This window comes from Rattus norvegicus, chromosome 14 (assembly GCF_021556685.1).
Source record: "Rattus norvegicus strain SHRSP/BbbUtx chromosome 14, alternate assembly SHRSP_T2T, whole genome shotgun sequence".
Classification (NCBI taxonomy): domain Eukaryota; kingdom Metazoa; phylum Chordata; class Mammalia; order Rodentia; family Muridae; genus Rattus; species Rattus norvegicus.
Genome location: NC_141547.1, coordinates 29,801,457 through 29,809,483, shown reverse-complemented (window position 1 = coordinate 29,809,483; position 8,027 = coordinate 29,801,457). Strand labels below are relative to the sequence as shown.

Genomic DNA, 8,027 nt, shown 5'->3' with positions numbered 1-8,027 from the left:
AACTGGTAGGTTATTCATGTTATTCCTTTTCAAATGGAGCATCTGCTATTACAACTCTGTGAAGCCAGGCAGTAGCAGTCTAAGAACAAAGAATCTATGGATTTGAAGGAGTGTAAGGAGGGTTATATGGTAAAGTTTGGAGGGAGGAATGAGATGTGGGCAATATTAGGATTTTCTTATAATCGCAAAAAGACATCTACACACCATGTATTTATTGAGAAGTGTTTGTTTCTACATGCAGATAATTTACTCAATGTCACCTTCAAAGATTTGATCCCAGAAGGCCTCAGAAAACAAAAGCATAAAATTCAAAGGACACAGTCTAATTATTGAAAAACTCTAACTCAAAGTATAATATTTCAGATGTTCTCGAAAGACAAGGTAACTAGAGAAGTATAGATAAATCAACCAATATCTTAGCTCTATGTGAAAAATAAAAATTTTAATTGTAAATTAGTGCTTTATCTTCAAGAAATTTTTATGTAATAATGTAAAACATTAGTATGCAGCTAATATCATTTGTAGCAAATGTCACCTTAACACTCTTTGATCATATTTTAAAAAAAACACATTAAATGTTTGGATGTTAGTAAGTTTTTTAATAGTTTCATAAATGGAATTGCATTTTGAGTTGGTTTCAAATCTATCTTAAATTAGAAAACAAAACAAAACAACAAAACAGTGACAACAACAACAACACAAAAAGAAAACCTAAACACTGTCCCTAGGGGTATTGTAGGTATGGCTTCTGTGTCACAGGTGTGTCAGTAGGAGGCAGTGAGGAGAGAGGCTGTGTCTGTCTATGTGTTCTGTCCTGTGACATCAGAATGATTAGTAGCCAAACATTCTTGGAAGAAAGCAAGCCTGAGGTAGTGTGCTGTGTAGGTCAGGTGGGAATCCTAGAGTAAAGAATGAACAAGAGACTAATGGAACCCCTCCCACATCCAAGGGTCCCAAAGTCAAGAGAACCGAAAAGAGACGACCCTTCCATGGCACCTCTCAGGCAGGCTCAGGCAAGGTAAAAGCCTGAGACAACCACCAGACCAGTGCCAAGGGGCCAGTATAGAGATCTAGACTGAGATGGCCACCGATTCAACGCCATACAAGCTTAGGGGATAGGGAGTGAGGCATAGCATGCCCAAGATGACCCTTGCCTGGTGCCATAATGCACAAATAGGACATGACACCTTTGAGTAAACCCCAGACACTAAGAGACCCCAGGCACCACTCAGAGAAGCAAGTGAAAGGTGGAGAAATGGAAGAGGAAGCAAAGCAGAAAAATGTGATCACAATGTAGAGAGGCAGAACTAGAGACTTGATGGTAGTTAGGAACAGCTGATGTGAGTTGCCAATGGTGCCACCTGGGACCATGGTGGGGTGGGTCTTGGCCTATGCTACCACAGAACGGGGAGAGGCATTCCTATGTCCATGACCCTGCAGTAGAGAAGATCTGTTACTACCAAAGGCCAGGTGAACTTCCTTGGACTGGGCTGTTGCCAGGTGACATGCTATCTGAGGGCCATGGAAAACTGTCCTGACTTCTAGACTAAACACTGAGGGAGATCTATCTCTTGGGGCATGAGAACAGGAAAGGTGACCCCACTTGTAACTAGCTGCAGTATTACAGGAGTTGTAGTTGAGCAGACACCAAGAATATGAGCATGATAGAGTTGGCCTTGCAACTGGTCTCCTCTGTGGTAGCATGGATGAGGTGGCTATACCCTCCTTCATCCTTGCCCCTTACTACTTGCAGGAGCTGGGAGATGAGGCCCTAGGGTAATGAGAGCAGTAGTGTTGGCCCTGACCTTTACCAGCTGTAGCAGTTGTGAGAGCAGGCACTGTGCCTCATTTAGGCAACAAAGTAGAGTTGACCCTGGTGGTGAAGACATGGATGATGCAAGCCCAAGAGTGGGAACATGGGAGAGCTGGTCATTGCCACTTACTTGTCTGCCATGTGGTGCCATGGGTGAAGGAAAGATACCCTACTCTCTGGCCACCTGCTGCCTTTCTCAGGCAGGAGGGTTATGCCCAGAATTCATCAGTACAGGAGAGCTGGCTTTGCTCTTCCTCTCCTACTACTGCAGCACTCTGGAGACCAATCCATGTACCTCACTTGGGCAGCGTAGTAGAGTTAGCCCTGGATGTGGGGATTGTGGGTGAGTGAGCAGGCCCTGAGGACATGAGCACAGGAGAGCCTGCACTGCCTCTTGTCTGCAGTGAGGTGGCTCACATGAGGGAGAGATAACATCTTCCACTCCCTTGTTCAATGCCACCTGTGACAGGTAGTGCTGAGTCCAGTTTGGCCAAGTAAGGGACAGTACAACATGATTTCCTGTTCTTAGAACAGAGCCAGCAGGGGTGGCCACCATGAGTGTTGATGGTTGGTGTGGGTATAAGGCTTGTTTGAGTAATAGTGCACACATTTTCACCCTTTTTCTTCAAGAAATATCCTCTTTGCCAAGGTTAAGGACTCCATGGTAATCAGAGACAGTATGAACCTGGATGCGAAGGAATATGTCTATGTCTCAGAAAAATGGTAGAATGCTGTGACTGTCACAACTTGGTGTCATTATGTTTTTCTTTTTTTTTTTTCTTATTTTACTTTGAGAATTCACAAGAATTTTTTTTGGTAATTTCCCAATTGTTGTTTTCTTAATTTTATTTCTTTACGTTGCTTATAACCTAAGATACTTTGCCATAAGTTTCTCTCTATAACATATAATTTCTCAAAATAATTTTCTTGATGTAGAATTTGAATAAGATATCTATATTTAAAACTTAATTGAATATTGAAATATCTTTTAGAAAGCATGAAAAGTTCAATAGCCTCATTACTTTTTTTTCAGTTACAGTAGGACTTTGTATATTACCAAATAGTCACTTGTAAAAATTTCATATGGAGACCAGTGTTTCATAAAACTTACCACATATTTTGAGACTGTACATGGTAGGAAATATTTGGAATACATACATTGTTTCAGCAAATTTATATCTTGTATAACTTTACTTAATCTTTTATGGGTCTCCATTTCCTTTATCTTCTTCCAGTGTAAAATTTTGTTATTAAATATAAATTATTATATTATGATGACTATGCATACTTTACCAGTGTTCATGCTCAATACACACACACAAAATACACATACTCATTTGTCAATGAACATAGTATCAAACTGCCATCTAAATTTTTATCTCTCCACTGATAAATTATTGTAACTCCTCTCATACTTCAAAGGATTTCTATGTGTATTTACCTATATTTATCTCTATTGATATATATTTCATTACATAGTTAGGTATGAAGGTAGATAGGTAGACAGTCAGAGACAGACAGACACACACACACACACACACACACACAGACAGACAGACAGACAGACAGACAGTTCATTCCTGGAGACTATGAGCTCCCCAAACATAGGTTCTGGACAATTTAACAATGTCAGATACCACTGGAGTGAATCCTTGGATAAAAATCAGAGAGTATCAGTTACATCATACCATGCATGCCACCCAGCAATCATGGACATATCTTATGTTTCCCACCACAACCTGATAGTAAGAACCCTATTGCTGAAGACAGCAAACAATTTTGTCAGCACACATAGAGAAATAGAGCCGGTACTGACCAGGGAATTTCTTCCTTGTTGGCCAGCTTTCATAGTATGAAGGGCAGGTTGCTAGGTAGACTACTAGCATGGGGAAAATTATCAACAGTATTATGTAGCTGTAAGCACTGTGAACAGAAGCAATGATGGCTATGGAAAAATTCATTTGGTTTAATGTGGGCCTTCTCAGTGAAGCTCTGTAAACTATGTGACCCTAGGATCCAATTGATACTGCTAATTAAAGTTTAGTGCTGCCACCAGAGGATACACAACTTTAGGTAGATTTCTCCTTTCCCTTAATAAAATATACTAGTTCAGTAGTGAGAAATTCAGGGACCTAGTACCAGGATATATTCTATACTTGGTACTATAAATCTGATAAAACTCTCATTGTGGAGAAGGTATGTGTTACAGTACAGCAAAACAGTGAGCCACCTTCTCTCTATGTGTGTGTTTCTACAAAAAGACATTTAATCTCTCGGTCAAGCTCAAAGAAGCTTCGCTTTTCCATGAATTGTAATGGAAGTGGAGACGTGTAGCTACAAACAGTGCTGAGAATAAGTGTCTGTTGAGTGGTCAGCCTTAACGAACACATTGACAACTTCCTCTACATGGCCTGATGAATGTTGTAAAGGAGTAAATGTAACTATTGCAAGAAACAAAGCACAGGGAAAAGGGATGAGAAGTGCTGTTTTGTAAGCAATAAATGCTGACTTATGTTCCAAATTCTCTACTCTTTCTACTAGGGATTAAATAATTTTAAACAAATATTCAATGCATAGTATGTACAATGTTAATTATAACTGATGTGAATGACACTGTGAACTGTGACTCAGGAGAATGGAGATAAGGAACCAAATGATCCTATTAAAAATGATGTGCCGAGCTAAACAAAGAATTCTCAACAGAGGAATATCAAAGCACCTAAAGAAATGTTCAACATCCTTAGTCATCAGGAAAATGCAAATCAAAACAACCCTGAGATTCCACCTCACACCACTCAGAATGGCTGAGATAAAAAACTCAGGTGACAGCAGATGCTGGAAAGAATGTGGAGAAAGCAGAACCCTCCTCCATTGTTGGTGGGATTGCAACCTGATACAACCATTCTGGAAATCAGTCTGGCAGTTCCTCAGAAAAGTGGACATAGTACTACCTAAGGACCCAGGTATACCACTCCTGGGCATATACCCAAAAGATGCCCCAACATATAACAAGGACATCTTCTCTACTATGTTTATAGTAGCCTTATTTAAAATAGCCAGAAGCAGGAAATAAACCAAATACCCTCAACAGAAGAATGGACACAGAAAATATAGTACATTTACATGGAGTACTACTCAGCAATTAAACACAATGACTTCATGAAATTCTTAGACAAACGAGAACTAGAAAATATCACCCTGAGTGAGGCAACCCAATCAGAAAAGAATACACATGATATGCACTCATTGATAAGTGGATATTAGCCCAAAACCATGGAATACCCAAGATACAATCCATATACCGTATGAAGCTCAAGAAGAAGGACCAAAGTGTGGATGTTTCAGGCTTTCTTAGAAGGGGGAACAAAATACTCACAGGAGAAAATATGGAATGTGTGGAAAGTCCATCCAGAGACTGCCACAAATGGGGATCAATCCTACATGTAGTCACTAAACCCATTCACTATTAGGGATGCCAAGAGGTGCATGCCGATAGGAGCCTGATATAGCTGTGTCCTGAGAAGCTCTGCCAGAGCCTAACAAATACAGAGGTGAAGGCCCATAGCCAACCATTGAACTGAGAAAAGGGTCCCCAATGGAGGAGTTAGAGAAAGGACTGAAGAAGCTGATGGGTTTGCAACCCCATAGGAAGAACAATATCAACCAACCAGATTCCCCCAGAGCTCTGAGCGACTAAACCACCAACCAAAGAGTATACATGGTGTGATTCATGGATCCAGCTGCATATATAGCAGAGGATTGACCTTGTCAACCATCAATGAGAGGAGAGGCACTTGTTCCTGTTAAGGCTGGATGCCTCTGGTGTAGGGAAATGCCAGGGTGGGGAAGCAGAAGGAAGTGTGTGAGAGAGTGGGAGAGCATCCCCATGGAGAGAGGAGTTGGGGGGATGAGATAGGGGATTTCTGAAGGGAAACCAGGAAAGGGGATAATATTTGAAATGTAGATAAAGAAAACATCAAATTAAAAAATGAAAAAAATAGGGATAGTCATTTAGTCACAAAATGGAAACCTTTCTAACACACTTATTAAATCCTGTTTTCTACCTGTAATTTTTATTTTTCAATGACCTCTACAAGAAACAAATTATTCATTTAAGTATTGTTGCCTGTGTAGTGTAGAGATAGAATTTATATCTAAGATGGTCATATGAATGTGTACCAGGAAATGGCAAAAGCTTGAAGATATTAAGTAATTTGCTTATGAATAAAGAGGTGACAAGATATACTTTATAGAACCTTGGTTTGTGGAGTTAGAATTTTATTACACTGCCTTCATGATCTCACAGATTGATAATAAGTCAGCTTTATATTGGTTCATAAGTTTTGGGTTTTACATTCACATTTGTTTGTTTTTCTGGTATAACAAAAAGTAATATCTCCATGAAAATGCCATTCAGACTTAGGACTTTTTTTTTCTAGTTTCCTTTTTTATTGGATTTTTTTTTAATTTTCAGTTCAAATGTTATCCCATTTCCTGGTTTTCCAGCCGTAGCTCTTCCATCTCACCCTCCTCCCACTTCCATGAAGGTGTTTCTCCACGCAACCACCCACCCCTTCCTGCCTCCCTGCCTATACTGAAGGGTGAGGGGTACAACCTTGGCAGATCCAAGGGTATCTCCTCCCATTGGTACCAAACAAGGATACTCTCCAATTTCATTTCAATAGGAGTTATATGATAGTGAAATTTCAATGCCATTGTTGGTATAGAATTTTTCTATTTTATACTAATACTAGAAAATATTTATTTTGAATTCTGGATATTATGTTCTCACTTAGAAAGGAAATATTAAGAAAACTATTCCTTGCCCTGAAAACACTGGAGAATGCTCAAATAAACTATCATAAAATAAATTTGAAAAGGAAAACTAAAACATTCCACATCCTTTGCTCCAATTATGAAAGTTTGATACTACAAACAATTGATAGGTATAGATATGGGGATCAGGGTCAAAGAATAAAACAAGGAAAAGCAGAAAGGCCAAGTTAACTCAGAGTCATCCTATCAATGAGAAGATTGAATAACCTGTACGAGAGTATTTGCAAGATTTGACTATAGTTCAGGTAGAAGAATGCTTACCAATGATGCTCAAAGTTCAGGATTAGATAACCAGAGCCACTTAAACTCTGCAATGATACACTACAGTAGAAAATCAAGAACTCTGGAGATGGAAGATAGGAGGATCAGAAATTCAAGGTCATATTTAGCTACATAAAGAATTCAGAGTTAACCTCAGGTATAATTCTTCTGAAAGGAAGATAAAAAAGGGAAGCAAGGAAAGAGTGAGGCCACTATAGAGGGAAAGATGGAAGTGAAGAAGGTGAGAGGGAAGGGTAGAATTATGGAGGAAAAGAAGGAAGGAATATATATATATATATATATATATATATATATATATATACATATATATATCCCCACATTTCAATATTTCAATATTCCAATTCATTTTTGAAATAGATCACAAGTCAATCATAAAGCTTCACTAATATGCTATCTATATTACATATAATGTGAACTTTACGATTATGTGGTTGTATGTTTTTCACTTAAATAATATTGAGAAATATTCATTGAGAGAAAATTATTTGGATGATGAATGCATCCCCTCCATTGCATACCTTTTTCCCCTCTTTAAAAGAGAAGTCAGAGCATTTTTTTAATATGAAATAAGAATGTTGTAAGAAAGAACACATTTCCAAAGTTAGATCTTTAAAGATATAATCAATGTGGATTTCATACATCCTTAGTGTTTATTTGAAAGTCTAATCTCACAGTTGCAGTATATCAGAACCATGTAATATGTGATTTCTAGAATTCTAAAAAGTTTACTTGAAAGTATTTTTTACTTGTCTCTGTCAATTAAAAATAATAAAGTAAAATCTAATAATTTGTCTATATATTTTCTTAATTGGTTTCTGCTCATGAGCTCCACAGGGGAAAGTTAAAATCACCTTGATTTTTCTCAAATATTTACACACAATTTTGCAAAATTGTCTATGTTAATGAGTAATTTTTATGATAATTTTTATGATAAGCAACTTTAAAATGATGTAAATATACAAATATAGCAGATATTTGATATCATAAAAAGACCTTGATACTTACTTCTAATAATAAATAATTCTCTCCAGTGCTGAATTTTCCGTTCAATATATTCTCAGGAATGTGTCAAAATGAAGCATTAAAGGTTCCTGGG

At 38.0% G+C, this 8,027-nt stretch overlaps 1 non-coding gene across 1 annotated transcript; it reads left to right on the top strand.

Moving 5' to 3' along the window:
- The first annotated feature begins 717 nt into the window (after positions 1-717).
- LOC120096810 (small nucleolar RNA SNORA17) lies at positions 718-847 on the top strand. The gene has a single exon (XR_015637786.1). It is a non-coding gene; the product is annotated as a small nucleolar RNA SNORA17 (small nucleolar RNA).
- The last annotated feature ends 7,180 nt before the right edge of the window (positions 848-8,027 follow it).